Raw genomic sequence first — 20,355 nt, forward strand, 5'->3', positions numbered from 1 at the left:
ATTCTATTAATTTGTTAAATATACATACATATTAACATATATATGTATTAACAAATAACATATGAACATATAACATATATAAAGTTAAATATATATTTTTTACAAGCTAATAGAAATTGATTAAAACAAATACTTCCCAAAAAGTTAAAAAAAGAAAAACATGGAATTTGTTTTGTTTCTGGGACTCCAGTTGCACGTATATTATGTCTTTCACCTATACTCTTGCTATATACTCTCCCTATATATTGTGTACCCTTTTGTTTCTCGTTGTTTGCACCTTTAATTATTTTCTGAGCTATTTTCCCATTCAGTTATCTTCTTCTCCGCTGTGTCTAATCTGCTGTCAAGTAGTAAGATGATATATTTAAACATAAATGCGTCTGTAATTAACTAAAATGTCCAGCTGACAAAACTACTATGCTCAGACTAGATGAAAAACAAAATTGAACTCTATATTCCTTACATAATAAATACCATAAATATCACAATACAGAAGAGTTAAGAATAAATGGATGAAAAAAATACCATAAAAACACTAACCAAAACAAAACTTTCAGGTGTGCTAATATCAGACAAAGTAAATTTTAAAGTGAGAAATATAGAGATATCTCTTTAGCAGAGAAAAAGGAAGATATTTTAGTATGATCAAGAAACTCATTTTGCCAGAAAGATATAAAAATTGCAAATTTGCATTTACCAAAAGAAAATCACAATCTCAAAATATATGAAGCAACCGTTGACAAAACTTAAAGGAGGAATAGACAAACCCATAACTACAATGAGAGATATTTAGTAAATTTTTTATCAAAACACATCATATGCAGAAAAGTATACAAATTATAAGTATAAAGCTCCATAGTGGGAAATTTAGACATGTTTTTTAAAAAATATAAAATAAGCAGACAAAACCAGTGATGATATAAAAGATTTGAGCAGCATAATTAGCAAATGACTTAATTTACATATATACAGTACAGTGCCCAATAACTATAGAATTCATTTAAGTGTATATGGACTTGACAAGATATATATGTCCAAATTGACTGTATGCTATTTTGTAGAACAAGCCTCAAAACATTTTCAAATCATGCAGATTATGTCCTGACCACAGTAGATTAAACTAGAAGTCAATAACAAAGATAATGAGAAAATCTGCATAAAATTGAAATTAAGTAATATGCTTCTAAATAACCCCTAGGACAAAGAAGAAGTAGTAGATATTTTAAACATTGTTATTATGAAAATATGACATATAAACATATGTAAGATCCAGCTAATAGGGGAAAGTAAATGGCCTTAAGTGCATATATTTGGGGGAAAAGGAAGTTAATTTGAAAATCAATGATCGTATACATCACTAAGAAGAAGATAAACAACCAAGTGGGAAAAAAATGGGCAAATGACACCAATAGACATTCAGAAAAATGTATAGCCAAGCTGCCAAAGCATGTGAGAACACATGCTCAACTCAGTTATCAGGTGTGGCAAACTTAAACTGACTGAAATACAACCAAACACCCACAAGAATGGCTAAAATATTAATTAAAAAAAGGCTCATAATACCAAGTGTTGGTGAGCATATCAAACAACTAAAATTCTCATTCATTAGTTTTAGGAGTATAAATTTATACAATTATTTTGAATTTTTTTTTTCAGCATTTATTTATTTTGGGGACAGAGAGAGACAGAGCATGAACAGGGGAGGGGCAGAGAGAGAGGGAAACACAGAATCAGAAACAGGCTCCGAGCCATCAGCCCAGAGCTGGACGCGGGGCTCGAACTCACGTACTGCGAGATCGTGACCTGGCTGAAGTCGGACGCTTAACCGACTGCGCCACCCAGGCGCCCCTATACAATCATTTTGGAAAGTGGTTGTTAGGACCTACTAAAGATTAACACATGCATACCCATTGATCCTATTTTTTCATTTTTACTAGAATTATGCATGTGTATGCTCAAAAGACATGTACAAAAATGTTCAAAGCTGGATTATTCATAATAGTCTAACATTGAAAAGTTCAAATATCCCTCAAGAGCATAGTGGATAAATTAATTGTGGCAAATTTTATATAATGAAATACCATGTGACAACTGAAATGAGAAAACTCTTGCTTCACACGACAAGATGAATCTCACCAAGCAAAATAACACACAAAATCATATATATTGTATGTTTTCATTTATATTGCAAAATAAAGCAAAACTAAAGTGGTAGAAGTCAGAGCAGAAATTGTCTTTGGGGAGGAAAGTAGGGATAGCAAATGAGAAAAGACAGGAGAGGGCTTTGGGGGTATAAGTGATGGTCTATTTCTTGGTCTATTGGTGGTCATTAGAGTATGCTAACTTTGGGATAATTCATCAAGCCACACACTTATAAACTGAGTAATTATCTCTGTGTATGATATTCCTGAATTGAAATGTTTAGAAAATTTTTTGTCATGAAACCCAGGTGTATGCATGGGTAAACTCTACCTAGCCTAAAAGTTGCAGATAATCCTTATGACATATAAATTGTTCCAGAGCAGAGAAAAAAGATGGAAAAATACAAAACTCATTTAAAAAGTCTATAGTAATCCTAATAACAAAACCTGACAAATTATAAGCCAATCGTATGTATAAACTAGATGTAAAATTCTTAAATACAGCCATGTAATACAGGAATAATATCTTATGACCAAATAGGATTTATTTCAGGAATGCAAAAGTGGTTAACACTAGGGATATAATTTATATGTTAACATTATAAATAAAAATCTTATTTTTCAAAATAGAGATACAAGGAAACTCTTGGTAGAATAAGAAGGTAGGTTAATCTACCAGGAATGGTGAAAACAGAAGTTTGCCCATTAAAATGAGGAACAAAGAAGGACGCCTTGATTATTGCTGTTATTCAACACTTTACCAGAGATCCAGACCAATTCAGTACACACAAAGTAAGTGATACAAATATTCAAAAGGAAAAAATAAAACTGTCATTACATGCAGCCTATACATGATCACTTTAAAAATTCAGGATAATATATTTTTTTAATTATTAAAATCAATAGATGTCAGTGCTAAATACAAGATCGACACACAATAATTGTTTCCCTGTAAATCCAACAATAACCAATTTGAAAATATAATATTAACTATAACAACAAAGTCCTTATAATACCTAGGCATATACTTAATAAAAAACACAGAAAGTGGGACACCTGGGTCGCTGAGCCGGTTAAGCATCTGACTCTTGGTTTCAACTCAGGTCATGATCTTGTGTTTTGTGAGTTCAAGCCAGGCATCGGGCTCTGCACTGTCAGTGCAGAGCCTGCTTGGGATCCTCTCTCTCCCTCTCTTTCTGCCCCTCCCTGCTCACACTTTCTTTCTCTCTTAAAATAAATAAACTTAAAAAAAAACATAGAACAGCTATGTGGTGAAACTATGACACTTTACTAAAGAATATAAAAAAGATTTGAATAAAAGGAGAGAGATTTGTGCCATCATAAAAATGTGTATTATAAAGCCAATTTTCTCAAATTAATGAATAAATTTTAAAAATCCCAATGTAAATTGCAACAGAAGTTTTTAATGTATCTTGACAAGTTGCTTCTAAAATTGATCTAGCAGAGAAAATAAATAAATTTGGCAAGACATTTTTGACATAGAACAATATGACATACAATAGAAACTGCATAATGAATTTTGGTTAGGCCTACTAACTGGTAGGTTAATAAGCACTATTAATAAAGTGGGAAATAATAAAATATAATTCATATCTACTTCAAATATTTTACTTTAACTTAAAACATATATGTGCATATTTACTCACCAAACTTGCTGTGAGGACAACATCTTAGAGTGTAGGTCTGCTGGTTGGAATTCTGCATAATCTTCCTTGCAAAATCTGTACACATAATACAACACACAATTTTCAGTTTCAGGAGCTTTTGTTTTAAGAATGAGAATGTAAACAGAAATGATTGTCCCAACCATTTCTAATTAAGTAGTGATTTTAAAATGACTTTTTTATTGGCTCTTTCCAAATCATCCAAGTTCATCCTCATAGAAACAAAACTGAAAATCACAACAAGATTTTTAAAGTATCTTTAGACTCACAAACTGATTCTAATCTAGCAGGGAAAATAAATGAATATAGGCAAGACTTTTTGGACATAAAACAATATTACAATAGAGCCCTTTTTTTAAAGTTTATTTATATTTAGAGAGAGAGAGAGCAGGGAAGGAACAGAGGGAGAGAGAGAATCCCAAGCAGGCTCCACTGTGTCAGCACAGAGCCCAAAACGGGGTTTGATCTCACAGTGAGAATATGACCAGAGCTGAAATCAAGAGTCAGACACTTAACCAATTGAGCCACCCAGGTGCCGCTACCATAGAGGCTTCTTAATGAATTTCAGTTAGGCTTGTTCACTGGTTGGTTAATAGTTTTTATCACTTGCAGTTTATTGAATTGCCTAATAATTAAATAATATGGTTACAATGTCAAATACAATTAGCATTTGTAGGTTTGGGAACAAATAGAAATGGCTAGTAGGTATATGGCTCAATGAGTAGGAGCAGAATAATGAGGATGTCCTACACAGTAGCTGCAATCAGTGAGTATTCAATGTGTGATATACTTAGTATACTTGGTAGAATAAGAGGGTAGGTTAATCATATTAGTGTAGCTTCCTTTAGTAAATTCCTACTGTTCAAAATCATAGTGTCTAAAACACCATGGGAGTTTCTCATTCCTTTGGTGTAGGCTATGCATAGTGACTTGCTTCCAAAGAGTACACATGGGAAGAGGGGAGAAAATAATAGCTTTCCAATGGAGAAACCAGAAAAACACTACCACAGCCAGGTGACACAAGTCAACATTGACAGTCATAAGTTATATTGATAATATGTATCCATATTATGTGACGAGAATGGCACTTTACCCCTGTGACTTTCCTCCCCTAACTTATAACCCTAGTTAAGTCATGAGAAAAACATCAGACAAATTCCAATAGAGGGAAATTCTACAATATACCTGATTAGACCCCCTCCCCAAATTGCCAAGTCATCAAAAACAAGGGAACTATGAAAAATTGTCATAGCCAAGGAAAGCCTCTAGTGATGTGATAACTAAATGTAATGTGGTCTCCAAATAGAATCCTGGAAAAATAAAAGGATAATAGGTAAAAACCAAGGAAATGTAAATAAACTATGGGGCGCCTGGTGGCTCAATTGGTTAAGCATCCAACTTTGGTTCAGGTCATGATCTCGCAGTTTGTGAGTTTGAGTTCCGCATCAGGATCTGTGCCGGCAGCTCAGAGCCTGGAGCCTGCTTCAGATTCTGTCTCTCCCTCTCTCTCTTTGCCCCTCCCCCACTCATGCTCTGTCTCTCTCAAAAATAAATAAACATGAAAAAAATAAATAAACTGTGGCCTTGGTTAATAATAATGCATCAACAAGTCATGAATTGTAACAAATGTATGATATTAATGTAAGATATTAATAATAGGGGAAATTGGGTGATGTAGTAAATGGAAACTCTCTGTACTATCCTCTTGTGTTTTTTTTTTCTGTAAGTTTAAAACTGTCTTAAAAAGTAAAATCTATTTTAAGAACAAATAAACAAACAGTATAAACAATACAAGTTGCCAAAGACCAGAAAGCTCTCCCTGAATGATGGACTTAAAAAGAATTTTCAAGTATCTCTTTTTTGTGTTCTCTGCATATTTAAAAGTTTTCATAATGAACATGCATTACTTGGTGCATTAAAAAAAATACAATTTAAAGCCAAGGCAAACACAAACTAACCCCCTTTTGTCTCTCTCCTCTACCCGCTCACTCCTTCTCAGACCTTCCCACACTCTGCCTGGGTGTAGACAAAAGTACCAGCTCCAGTCCATACCAAACCCTAGCAGAGGAGCCTGGAGTGAGATGGTAAAAGGGAAAGGTGACACTTGGCTGGAATAGTTTGTTTATTTTTTAAAAAAAGAATTGTGTAATTTCTTTGTTTATTTTTAAGTTTATTTTGAGATAGAGAAAGTGAGTGGGGAAGGGACAGAGACAGAGAGAGAGAGAGAAAGAGAGAGAGAGAATCTCAAGCAGGTTCTGTGCTGTCAACATGGAGCCCAATAAAAGGTTTGATCTCACGAACCGTAAGATCATGACCTGAGCCAAAATCAAGAGTCAGACACTTAACCAACTGAGCCACCCAGGTGCCCCAAGCGTTGTGTAATTTCTTAACACCTATGCTCATCATCGCAGCATTACTATAACATCCATGAACAGATGAATGGATAAACAAGTTGTGGTGTATACATACAATGGAATACTACTCAGCCATAAAAAGGAATGAAGTTTTGACACAGGCTACAACATGGATGAACCTTGAAAACATCACGCTAAGTGAAAAAGCCAGTCACTATAGATCACATAATGTATGGTTCCATTTATGTGAAATATCCAAAATAGATAAATCCATACGTCAGAAAGCAGATTGGTGGTTGCCAAATGGTAGAGGGAGGGAGAAGTGAGTAGTAACTATTTAATGGGTGTGAGGTTTCCTTTTGAAGTGAAGAAAATATTTTGAAACTAGTTAGAGGGGCGCCTGGGTGGCTCAGTCGGTTGAGCGACCGACTTCAGCGCAGGTCACGATCTCACGATCTCACGGTCCATGAGTTTGAGCCCCGCGTCGGGCTCTGGGCTGATGGCTCGGAGCCTGGAGCCTGCTTCCGATTCTGTGTCTCCCTCTCTCTCTGCCCCTCCCCCGTTCATGCTCTGTCTCTCTCTGTCTCAAAAATAAATAAATGTTAAAAAAAAAAATAAAAAGAAACTAGAGTTACTGGTCGCACAGCATTGTGAATGTACTAAATGCCACTGAACTGTTCACTTTAAAAGGGTGAATTTTAAGGGCACCTGGGTGGCTCAGTTGGTTAAGTGACTCTCGATTTAGGCTCGGGTTGTGATCTCAGGGTTCACGGGTTTGGACCCCACATCGAGTTCTGCGCTGACAGTTTGGAGCTTGCCTGCGATTCTCGCCCTCTCCCTCTATCTCTGCCCCTCCTGAAAATAAAAGAAATACACTTTAAAAAATTGTAAAGTGGTCAATTTTAGGAGCAGCTGGGTGGCTCAGTCAGTTAAACATCTGACTTCAGCTCCGGTCATGATCTCACGGTTCCTGAGCTTGAGCCCTGCCTCAGGCTCTCTGCTGTCAGCATGGAGCCTACTTCAGATTCTCTGTCTCCTTCTCTCTCTATGCCTCCCTGGCTTGCATTCTCTCACCCTCTCTCTCTCAAAAATAAGTAAACTTAAAAAAATAAAATAAAATGGCTAATTTTGTGTTCTGTGAATTTCCAATAAAAACTTTAAAATTCTCCATAATATGTTAAAAAACAAAGGGAAGCTGTGGAGCTGAGCCTCTTTGGGCCCTTTGTTTCCCTGGGGAAGTACACACAACAGTTTTGAAAATCTTCCATGCCTCATGAGAGAATGCACATTCAAGGCAGAACTTCTGGCTCACAATCTCAGGACTTCCAAACCCACTTGCAAAGGAAAGGGCGAGTAAGTGTGCCAGATGGAGTTAGGACACTGGAGACACAAGCACGCAAATTTCCAGAGAAGGCCAAAATAGCTGGAGGGAAAAAGAGTAACTCCCTGAACAGTGAGGACTCCCGGTTCAAAAAGAATCTGCGTTTGCCTTACAGCCCTGTTCCTAGCTACAAGAATCTCTTCCTCTCTCTGAGCAGCGACTCTCCACTTGTAAAATAGGAGTACCAATATACTACAATCCTATGCCCAAACCCCAAAAGCTCTTATGTAAATTCTACATAAGTTTGGTGGCAACTCGTTGGTTGCACAACCTGAGTGATCCGAAATAAAGCTACTTACACTATTTATTCCACTGAATATGAATATTCATACATTTCACCATAGCAATATGAATGCATTTGATTGGAGCATGCTGCCCCAGACCCAACTGTACTATATATTTTATTAATATCTAGTACAGGCACCTCATTACCTTCCTAATATATGCAAAATAAATATAAATTAACTAATTAATTCCCAAACTCAATTGGTCCTGAGGGTTTTGGATAAGGACTAAGGACCTGTAAATGCTAAAATGTATGAAATACTTGCTATTCTCTCAACATGGTGCTTCACCCTTTGCCTACGTTTGCTCACTGGATGCACAAAAATCTGTCACAAATTGGAAGGCAATCAATGTGAGCTGCTGTTATGGAGTGGTCTTAACGTGGGAAGACTCCATAGAAAAAGTATACTTCACCCAAGGATTTAAAGGTGACAAACTGGGAAAGGAATGGTGGGTGGAATAGGAAAGGCTGCTATAAAGGGGGTGGGCTGTTTCCATTCTCATTTTTCCCCCATCCCAAGTGCTGAAAGAAGAAAACAGTTGGCAACAGGTTATGGACCCTGGGTAAGGAGTTTGGCTTTGCTAATGGATGGTAGGAGGGTCTGAGGAGGAAGAGCCATGTGTTGTGGATTTCACAGTCCAGCTGGAAATTGGATTTCCATCACTTCCCCTCTCTCTAACTCTTCTACCCAAAATCAAATGAAGATAATATATAGACATTACCAGGATGTTTTGTGGTGGGAGAAAAACCATATGTGGATAGTTCCTTAAGGACACTGAATACAAAGGCCACATTCATTTACACTTTGTTTTAAAAGGTGTCCTTCTCTAAGAACCTGAACATATTTAAATCTTAGCAATGTCACATCAAGGCATTCCTGAATAACTGAGAGGGGGCAAAAAGGAAAGTGCTCATTTTGCAGAGTTGAAATTGAGGAGCACAGATTCAATTTCTTACCCAAGGTCACAGATCTGCCTAGAATAATGCCAGGGAGAGGATTCAAACATCCTTTCTTTCAACAGTAGATTTATTCACAGCCCCAAGGTACACTTAGAAATTGTTGAATCAAGAACAGTTCTGAGGAGAAATCATCAGAGAAGCCTTGCTCTCAACGCCAGTCCCCAGCACTGCTCTGCATGTCTTCTTTTGTCATAGGCTACCTTATCCAACATTAAACCAGGCCATAGAGATCCAGAAAGGTCTCAAAAGAGAGCCCATAAGTGATTGACAATGAAAACCATAAAGGGTTGTGTCTCTATCTCTCTGGATGTATGACGTGAGACCGAATTAGGCTCTGAGCCTAACTCCACCACCAGCCTCTTGGTTGTCCTTAGGGATGACTTCTATCATCAAATAAGATTTGACAGCTGGTCTGTAAGATGTTCTTTAAAAGCTTTTAAAATGTAACTTTGGATATACAGAAAAGTTGTGAAAAATGATACAAAGAATTCATATATGCCCTTCATCCAGATTCCTCAAAGGTTAACATTTTACCCTATTTGATTTATCATTTTCCTTCTGTGTGTGTGTGTATGTGTGTGTGCACAAGACTGTAAACTGTGTGAGAGTAAACTGCAGACATAATGCCCCTACGTCACTATATACTTCAGAATATCTTTCCTAAAAACAAGAATACTTTGATATTACCATAGTATAATTATAAAAATAAAAAAACATTGATAACAACACTACTACCTAAACTAGAGACTTTATAAAGATTCCACCAATCACCCCAATGATGTTCTTTATTTCAAAAGAAAATCCAGACTTGTACTGCATTCATTTATCACGTCTCTAATTTAGTCTCCCTTAATCTAGAATAGTTCTTCAATTGGCTTTGTGTTTCATGTCATAGACATTTCTGAAGAATATAGCTCAATTCTTTTGTAGAATGCCCTTGGAGTTGGATTTGTCTACTGCTTCCTGGTGATTAGACTTAACATATTTGGCAAAAACACCACAGAAGTTATGTTATGTTCTTCTTAGTGCATTATTTCAGGAGGCACATGACATCAATTTGTCCCATTACTGTGATGTTAATTTTGATTGCTCCATTAACGTGGTGTCTGTCAGGTTTCTCCACTGTAAATGACCATTTCCCCCTTGATATTAATGTCTTATGAGAAGACACAGATTGTATAAAATTCTGATACTCCTCAAACTTTCACCCATTCGTTTCAACACCCATTGAGATTTCTTGGCTAAGTCAGTTATGATGATGTTATTGACTTGGCTAAGTCAGTTATGATGATTGCCAAATGGTGATTCTCCATCATTTCTTCTACATTTATTTCTATCACGGAAGACTCATGGATTCTTACTTATTAATGGGTTATATTTCTTTATTATTATTATTTATTTTTATGTTCAAATTGCCCTAGATTTTCTAAGACCTTCTTTATGTCTAACATTCTATGAGAAGGCTAAGCATTACCTGATTGTAAACACTCACAATATTTTTTAAGGGTGATGTTTAAATTATAAACCAGATGGTGAACCACTCCCTAAAATTCACCAGAGAAGGAGACGCCATGGTTGAGTGTCCAAGCCCTGAAAAAAAGATTGAATGCTTTGAACCTAAGTGTTTGTGGGATAGAAACAAAACATCCATGTGGGGGGGGGGGTGCTTAAGGACAGCTAAGTCCATGAACTGTAGAAACTTCTCTGATACAGGAGGTTTGAGTTTCCTGTTTCACTCAGGTTGTAGCTGAAGGTTATTTACTTAACCTTTTCTACAAGCAGAGTCTGATCAGCCATGCATCTCTTCCATTCTCAAATTTATTCTAACTACATCCAGTTGGGTTTTTTTCCCCTCCAATTCTCCCTCCATACCTTCCCCCAACTAGGAGGAAATAGAGCCCCTGGCTATGACTTGTGACGCTGAATGAATTATTTGGAAATAGTTTATTCAAGCATGTTGAATGGAATTTGCAACTTCTGGGGCTTGTTCTCATGAAAAACAAAACAAAACCGCAACTGAGTAGGAGAACCCAAATGTTAATGTACAGGGCTGCAATATATATGCCCCTTGTGTTGGGTCATTCAGTGGCCATCCTCAACTGAATTCCAACCTTTAGATAAATCTATATATTTATTGGTTCAGGGTGATAAGAAACTATTCTCTTCTTAAAATGGGCTACACTTGGGAAATAATAACATGTCTGAAAATGACTTGGAACAAATTAATGCCTCTGCCCAAACCTAGTCATCTAAATTGGTTTAACATCTTTGGGCTGAGACAGAAGACAACTGGTCATAAGCCCCTGGGTAACTTGAGTTTTCTGGACTCTGGACAGAATGAAGAGGTGGGGCACATGGGAGGGAGCAGCCTCATTCCTTCCGGTCACCCTTGGAGACTCAGCTTAGTGGCCTGGCTCCACAGGAATCTGTGCATGTGTTTTGAGGAGGCCAAGGAAGCCTGCACTTTAGTGATGGCATTTAGATATTCCTCTGAAATGCTAATGAAGAGTTGATTTCAGAATTGCTAACAAAGTTCTCAGACTTGTTAATGTATCACTGCCTCTGAAGGCCAGAGACAGTAGCACTAAACAAATGGCTTGAAGAACCCAAAAAGGAATTATTGCCTTAGTTGAAAGACTTCCAGGGAAAGACAGTTTCTAGCTCTCCTTGATGCCACTTTCTGCGCTCTCGGTTGTTTGGCAGCAAATACCTTGTTTCTTTCATCTAACCTACATCTCTCCAGCTGATTTAAGCATAATTTCCAGCTCATCATCCTTCTCAAAACACATATCCAATTGCCCTCTCTCCTTTCATGTGACCCTTCTCTTCTTAGACTAAGGAGAAAAGGTGAGAAGGCAATTATGGGGTAAGGAGGCAATTCTGGGGTAAGGAAATTGACACAGAATGCTCCTACTGTCATGTTCTTTACACAGTTATTGCATTTGAGCCTCATGACAAATGAGGTAGAACGAGGTTTGGAGAAAATGAGTAATTTGCCAGAGCTCTCTGAAATCCAATTTTCTTTCCCTGTTCTGAACCATCTCTGATGAGTCTATAGTCAGAGGTTTACTACAAGTTTTCTGTATGACTTTTAACAAATAAAATAATTTCTTTGAACCATTTTAGCAATAATAAAATAGGGATTTGTGGATTTGTATACAGGTGTATACATAGAGAGAGATGGATATGACTACCATATGAATATACATACATATCCATATATATTTGTTTACACACACACACACATACACACACACACATCCCCATCTTATTGCTGAAAAAACAGGTTCAGAGAAATTATATGATTTGCTGAAAGTCATACAGGAAATCCTTCTTAGGGGCACCTGGGTGGCTCAGTTGGTTAGGCGTCCGACTTCGGCTCAGGTCATGATCTCATGGTTTGTGAGTTAAAGCCGCACGTCAGGCTCTGTGCTGACAGCTCAGAGCCTGGAGCCTGCTTCAGATTCTCTGTCTCCTTCTCTCTCTGCCCGCCCATGCTCATGTTCTGTCTCTCTCTCTCACGCGCCAAAATAAATAAACATCAAAAAAGAAAAAAAAGAAAAAAACCAGAAAATCCTTCTGGGAGAGATAAGGAGATAGAATATATATATATATTCTTCAGTTTGCCATCTATCTCATCTCTCCAGGAAACAGCTTTTACTAAAGTTATCAGTGACGTCCATATTGCTGCTTCCAATGGGTATTTACAGCCCTTACTTATTTCATTATATTATTTTCAGGTGTACAACATAATGATTCAATATTTGTATATATTGTGAAATGATCACCACAGTGAGTCTAGTTAACATCCATCACCACATATAGTTACAAAATTTTTCCCTTGTAACGAGAGCTTTTAAGATGTACTCTTGTAGCGACTCTTAAACATAGAGAACAAACTGAGCGTTGATGGGGAGGGCAGGAGAGAGGGGGAAACGGGTGATGGGCATTGAGAAGGGCACTTGTTGGGATGAGTACTGGATGTTGTATGTAAGTGATGAATCATGGGAATCTACCCCCAAAACTAAGAGTACACTGTATATACTGTATGTTAGACAACTTGACAATTAATTATATTTTTTAAAAAAATGTACTCTCTTAGCAACTTTCAAATATACAATAGAGTATTACTAACTATAGTCACCATGCTGTACATGATATCCCCAGGACTTATTTATTTTGTAACTGGAAGCTTGTACCTTTTGACCCCCTTCACCTATTTTATCCAATCCCCAGCCCCTACCTCTGGCAACTTCCAATCAGTTCTCTGTATCTATGAGTTTGTTTGTTGTTGCTGTTGTTGTTTTCTCCTGTTTTGTTTTTATATCCCACATATAAGTGAGATCACATGGTATTTATCTTTCTCTGACTTACATCACTTAGCCTGATGCCCTTAAGATCCATCCATGTTGTCACAAATGGCAAGATTTTCTTCTTTTTATGGCTAACATTCCATTGTGTGTGTATACACACACACACACACACACACACACACACACCACATTTTCTTTATCCATTCATCCATCAGTATACACATCGGCTGTTTCCATGTCTTGGCTATTGTACATAATGCTGCAATGAACACTGGGAGGTTGCATATATCTTTTCAAGTTAATGTCTTCGTGTCCTTTGGATATATACCCAGAAGTAGGATTGCTGGATCATATGATAGTTCTATTTTTAATTGAGAAAATTCCATACTGTTTTCCATAGTGGCTGCACCAATTTACATTCCCACCAGCAGTGCACAAGCATTCCCGTCTCTCACCTCCCACCAATACTTGTTATTTCTTTTCTTTTTGGTACTGGCCATTCAAACAGATGTGAGGTAATATCTCATTGTGGTTTTGATTTGCATTTCCCTGATTAGTGATGTTGAGCACCTTTTCATGTACCGGTTGGCCATCTGTATGCTTTCTTTGAAAAAATATCTATTCAGATACTCTGACCAATTTTTAATCAGATTAATTTTGAGCAATTGAGTTGTGGGAGTTCTTTATATATTTTGAATATTAACCCTTTATCAGATATATGATTTGCAAATAATTTCTCCCATTTAGGATTTCCTTCTCATTTTGTTGATGGCTTCCTGCTGTGCAGAGCTCTTTAGTTTGATGTAGTCCCTCTTGTTTATTTTGCTTTTGGTGTCAAATTCAAAAAATTATCACTAAGACTTATGTCAAGGAGCTTACTGCCTATGTTTTTTTTCTAGAAGTTTCATGTTTTCAGGTTTCACATTCAAGTTTTTGATCCATTTTGAGTTAGTTTTTGTATATGCTTTAAGATAATAGACTAGTTTCATTCTTTTGCATGTGGCTGTCCAGTTTTCCCACCACCATTTATGGACAAGACTGTCCTTTCTCCATTGTATATTCTTGACTCCTTTGTCATAAATTAATTGAGCATATATGTTTGTTTCTGGGCTTATTATTGTATTCCACTGATCTATGTGTCTGTTTTTATGCTAATATCACACTGCTTTGATTACTATAGGTTTTGTAATATTGTTTGAAATCAGGAAGTGTGATGCCTCCAGCTTTGTTCTTCTTTCTCAAGATTATTTTGTCTATTCAGCGTCCTTTGTGGTTCCAAACAAATGTGAAAGTTTATTTCTGTGAAAAATGTTCTATTTCTGTGGAAAATTTTGTTGAAATTTTGATAAGGATTGCTTGAATCTATAGATTGCTTTGGGTAGTATGGACGTGTTAACAATATTAATTATTTCAATCCATAAGCACAGTACATCCTTACATTTATTTGTGTCTTCTTTAATTTCTTTTATCAATGTTTTATAATTTTTAGTGTACAGATCTTCCACCTCCTTGATTAAATTTATTCCTAGGCATTATATTCTTTTTGATGCAATTATAATGGGATTTTCTTAATTTCTATTCCTAATTGTTTGTTATCAGTGTATAGAAATGCAACAGATTTTGATATATTGATTTTGTATCCTGAAACTTTACTCAATTTGTTTATTAATTCTAACAGTTTTTTGGTGGAGTCATTAGACTTTTCTATATATAATATCATGCCTTCTACAAATAGTGACAATTTTACTTTTTCTTTTCTGATTTGGATGGCTTCTATTTCTTATTCTTGCCAAATTGTTCTGAATAAGACTCCCAATACTATAATGAATAAAAGTGGGAAGAGTGGGCATCCTTGTCTTGTTCCTGATCCTAGAGAAAGAGCTCTTAGCTTTTCACTATTGAGTGTGATATTGGCTGTGAGTTTGTCATATATGGCTTTTATTACATTGCGGTACATTTCCTTTATACCCAGTTTGTTGAGAGATTTTATAGCAAATGAATGTTGAATTTTGTCAAATGCTTTTTCTCCATCTATTATAATGATCATAAGATTTGTATCCTTCTTTTGTTAATGTGGTGTATCATGCTTCTTGATTTGCAGGTGTTGAACTATCCTCACATCCTGGGAATAAATAGCACATGATCATGGTATACAATCCTTTTTATGTATTGTTGAATTCTGTTTGCTAATATTTCACTAAAGATTTTTGCACCTATGTTCATCAGGTATATTAGCCTATAATTTCTTTCTTTTTTTTTTTTTTTAGTGTCTTTGTCTTGTTTTGGTATCAGAGTTATACTGGCCTCATAAGATGAGTTTGGAAGCATTCCCTCCTCTTCTATTTTGGGAAGAGTTTGAGAAGGATTGGTATTAATTCTTCTTTAAATATTTAATACAATTCACCAATGAAGCCATCTGGTCCTGGACTTTTGTTTGTTTTTTTGTTTGTTGTTGTTACAGTCCTTATTTTACTTAAACTCTCTGGCGCATTTGACCTCTTTCCTTCTAAGATTACTCTCTTTCCATGATTCTCACCACCCAAAACCTCTTAGCTCTCTTCCAACTTCTTTGGCAGCTTTTTTTCTTTCTCTCCTATGGGCTCTTTATTTTTTATCCAGCAATTAAATATTGGACTTCATAAGAAATTTCTCATTCTGTATTCTCACCTTAGGTGGTTTAATCTTTTTTCCTCATAGAAAGAAATCGTATTTCTCTCATAGAAAGATCATTGTAATTTCTTTTTACCTTTAGTCCATACCTTTTCTCCTATAGCTGTAGCTCATTATATGCCCTGTTCTCCTCAATCTATAGGTTCCAGCTACACCAGCCTTCTTTCGGGTCTCTAAGTATGCCTTGTCCCTACCCTTCACAGGGTCTTTATACATGTTGTTCCTACAGCCTGGAATACTCCTCTCGCTTCATCAAAGCAACTCCTACTCTATTTTTATTTCTTAAGAGTTCTTCCCAGTCATAAAGTCCTCAGGGAAGACTTCTGTGATCTCTGTCACCTAATTGAATCTCCTTATCATATGTTGTCATAGCATTAATGACAGTAGAAACTCTCTTAACCAACCTCCACTTAACCAAATTCCCAGATTCACCAACTCTTTCCAGCTCTCTGGGAAGCATCCTGATTGATGCCCACAATGCACTGAATGCTGGAAGCTGGTAGGTCACTCTTCAATATGGTTGGATACTTCTACTTCTCTTTTGTTTAGTTTTTTTTTATTGTCATTTGTATTTGTTCCCAAATTGACTCATGCTAGTTGTACATGCTATTGTAATTTATGTAATTGAATATTACACAAGCCAATATTGATATTTATGTAATTGATATTACACAAGCCAATGAAATGTGAAAACAAAAAAGTATTCATTTATATGAAAACTAAGTCAAATAATTTAGAAAGACTTGATAAAGGTAAGACACCAAAACTTGCTTAGGAGTGAGTAAAACGATTATAAAATATTAGAGAGAGGATTATAAAACTACAGAAGAATTCTTCAGGTGTGCCTGGGTGGCTCAGTCAGCTGAATGTCCAACTCTTGATTTTGGTTTGGGTCATGATCTGGCGGCTCGTGAGTTCAAGCCCCTCATTGGGCTCTGTGCTGACAGAGTGGAGCCTGCCTGAGATTCTCTGTCCCTCTCTCTCTGCCCCTCCCCCATGCACACACTCACATGCTCTTCTCTCTTTCTCTCAAGGTAAATAAATAAATTTTATAAATAAACATTTTTGATTATGTATATATATATGCTTTTTATAATTCCTTCCTCCAGTAGATCATGACCTATGCAGGTAATGACATTGGTACATTTCCATCATGACTGATCACAGAATTCACAGAGCCCAGTGTAAAATGAAAATGTGGGGCTCCCTGTTCAAAATGTATTAAGAATTTCAAGATGGTGACAACAGAGCACTAAACCAAGTAGGGAAGCTGTCTAATTGTGGGGTCCTGTGAGCCTGCACAGGTCATATACCATTAAGACAATTCTGATTCCGATCTCCTAGCACAGAACTTGGCATGTAGTAAAACAATTCTTTCACTCAGTAGGTATTCATTGAGGGCCTTCAACATGCCAGGCACTGCTCTAGACTCTGAAAATACAGTACAAAACAGAAGAGACAAAGCCCCTACCCTCATAGAGCTTAATTTCTATTGACAGTGTTAGGAAGTTAGAGGAGATATATAACAAGTGATAGAGAAGTAAAGTACGTGGTGCATGGGAAGACGTTAAGTGCTGTGGAGATAAATAAAAACAGGGAAGAGGAACAGGAAATGTAAGGGATAATAAATATTTGTTGCATGAATGTAGTGAACTTCTAACCAAAATTCAAAGGAGAATAAAATGGCAAACACAATCAGAAATGAAAAAAATAGACCGAGGGAAAATAAGGATACAAGCAAAAAATCAAAACCAGAATCAAAAGTAAAATTAGTTATATTCAAGCTACAAATTTAGTTCTGAGCCTCCCGGTAGCCAAAGCAAAAAATAAGAGATGATCAATCATACAATTCTTATTATCAGAAAGGAGGAAGCATACCCATGTCCTAAGGATTAAAAGTGATAGAGTAATAGATCATACTTCTTTATGGAACCAAATGAGATTGCAGCTGTGAAAATAAAGAAACATAAGGTATTATGATGTGCAGAGAGGTATTAGTGTTAGGATTCTTTCACAGCATAACAGAAAAAATTTCGTTGTAACATTTTCATTTTTCCTGGAAATGGGCTGAATAAATTCACTTTTGTAGGCAAAGAAGCTTTCAAATAGGCTAAATCTTGATGTTGAAATCCAACAATCACTTCATCCCACAAAAATGTCAACCAGTCTGTACAAGTTCCACAGTGTCCTTTCCTGACCCTTACTAGAGGAAGGAGATAGCCCAGTGCCAGGCAGTCAATGACATGATGCAAGACATCCTGGGTCCCCTGGCTTTCCTGCTCCTCCCAGACCCCCACTTCCACTCCAATTAGGGCTGAAGCTGCTACATCTTTTCTTTCAGCTCCTCCCTTAAAACCCTAGACCCCAAATAAGTATAGCCCCAGACATCCAGGTGGGTTCATCCTCAGGGACTTGACCATGTCTTTCTGCTGGCTAAGAGCAGAAAATAATAGCCACACACGCTCACCTTCCTGCTATCCATCCCCCTTCATCAGCTTCTCTCCCTCTACGTGTGCTGATCTTTCTCTCTGCACTCCCACCTCCTCACCACCACCACCATTTACTTAGGAAGTTCTATTTATTCTAAGGTTCAAAGAGACAGACAGTTCAACAGGACAGACAACTGAACAGAGGAGGCAACACAAACAGATGAGTCCCTTGTCTCTTTGCCTTTCTTTGTGTCTGCTACTCTATGTCTGTGTGTCTATCCCTCCCACACACTGACAGACTGAGTCTAGGTCTGCGTGTATGTCAGAGAGACAGTCTGGTGGGAAACAAACAAATAAAAATTACCAACTACTTTGACCAGTAGACTGTCTTTTATCTAGATGGAAAAAAAAAACCCAAAACCCAAAACCTCATTAGGTCAGAAACATCATTGGACCCTGAAAGAGGCTCAGAGAAGTTAATTTCATGACTATCTTAAACATTCTTTTGAACAATGAACCTACAAGTTCCCTCAGCCACCTGTTTGAGGCTCTTCAGATACCAAACATCAACCCATGGAAACCAGCTAGGTCCAAAGAGAAAAATCTCTGAGCATGTGCTCCAAATGCTGTTGCCAGACTATGGCTGGTGCCATTCAAATTTCCCCATAAAATATGAGAAATAATTGCCCATCAGCCACTTTCTGGTATTAACAACGGACACCAGGTCTTGCCCGGGTATCCACTTAGGTATTAAAGAGACAGTGTTGGGGCACCTGGGTGGGTCAGTCATTTGAGCATTTGATTTTGGCTCAGGTCATGATTTTGCAGTTTGTGAGTTTGAGACCCGCGTCAGGCTCTGTGCTGGCAGCTGGGAGCCTGGAGCCTGCTTCAGATTCTGTCTCTTTCCCCCACCCTCTCTCTCTGCCCCTCCCCTGCTCCTACTTTGTCTCTCTGGAATAAATAAACATCAAAAAAAAATTTTTTTAAACAGAGTGTTAATGAAGAAGAGCTTGCTGCATATAAGATTTCTATTTTAGGCCTCCTGCTAGTAAATATAACTCTGTTTACACTGACTCCAGTCTGGGGCGTGCTCTGACTGCACAACGGCTGTTTGAAGTGCACCTTAAATGTGGTCTTTGAAACTCTGAGCTGTGGTATGTGTGGGCAGGACTCTTTCTTTCTCTCTACCATGGTGGAATTGGAAACTTCTTCAGTGGCTTGCATCATGTCCACGTGAACAAGACGAGGTCTTGGGAGCTAGTGAATTTCACCACTCACACTCCTGCCTCAGGTGCTCTTATATCTGATAATTCAGAAAGCACATGGTCTCCCCGCTGTCTCCTTTCTCTGGGAGCCGGTGTCCACCAGCTTCCCACCTCCAAGGGCGTGTCCTCGACCTCATTTCCTCATTGGGGACCCATGGCACTCAGCCACAAATCTTTGATCCTGTTCCCTGGGCTGGACGTTTGTGGATGTCCAATCAATACTGGCCCCACGAGACTATCACAGTTGACTAAGAAATTTGTGAAGTTTTGCAGTTTGTGTCTACCCTGGAATGTCCCTACTGAGCCATCTCATTTCTTCACGCCTCTCCTTTACCCATCTCTAGGTCCTGTTGATTCACCCTAAAAATTCTTTCTCTGGTCCTTCCTGTTGCCACTGCCTCGGGTTAAGTCCCCATTATTGTCCACCTTAACTATGATAATAACCTACTTTCTCTGCCATCTGGCTCTGTTTTCTAATCGATCCTCACTTTGCCCACACAGTTATTATTCTTTTCTTCCTGATTAAGCTTTAAGACCATAACTTCTCAACATTGGCCCTATTGATATTTGGGGCCAGATAATTCTTTACTGTGGGTGGCTGGCCTTTGCATGGTAGGGTAGCAGCATGTCTGGCCTCAACCCACTCAATGCTAGTAGTATCTGCCCCCACTTGTGACGAACAAAAATGTCTCCTGACGTTAACAAATGTCTCCTGAGGGATCAGAAGTGTCCACTGCTCTCGGTACTTCTTAACTATATCCCTCAAGTTTTATTAAGTAGAATTTCAAATTTTGTTCTAAGTACTTGTTCATCTCTATTACAATTTGTCCTTGATCTGTAGATCATGTAGAAATGCTTTACTTTTTAAAAT

At 37.5% G+C, this 20,355-nt stretch overlaps 1 long non-coding RNA gene across 1 annotated transcript in view; it reads right to left on the bottom strand.

The window, feature by feature from the left end:
- LOC125170443 (uncharacterized) overlaps positions 1–20,355 on the bottom strand; it is a 68,667-nt gene that overhangs the window by 38,997 nt on the left and 9,315 nt on the right. Inside the window, exon 2 of the long non-coding RNA XR_007154031.1 lies at positions 3,809–3,883. This is a non-coding gene — a long non-coding RNA (uncharacterized LOC125170443). The remainder of the gene's footprint in view (positions 1–3,808; positions 3,884–20,355) is intronic.

This window comes from Prionailurus viverrinus, chromosome B4, assembly GCF_022837055.1.
Source record: "Prionailurus viverrinus isolate Anna chromosome B4, UM_Priviv_1.0, whole genome shotgun sequence".
Taxonomy (NCBI): Eukaryota; Metazoa; Chordata; class Mammalia; order Carnivora; family Felidae; genus Prionailurus; species Prionailurus viverrinus.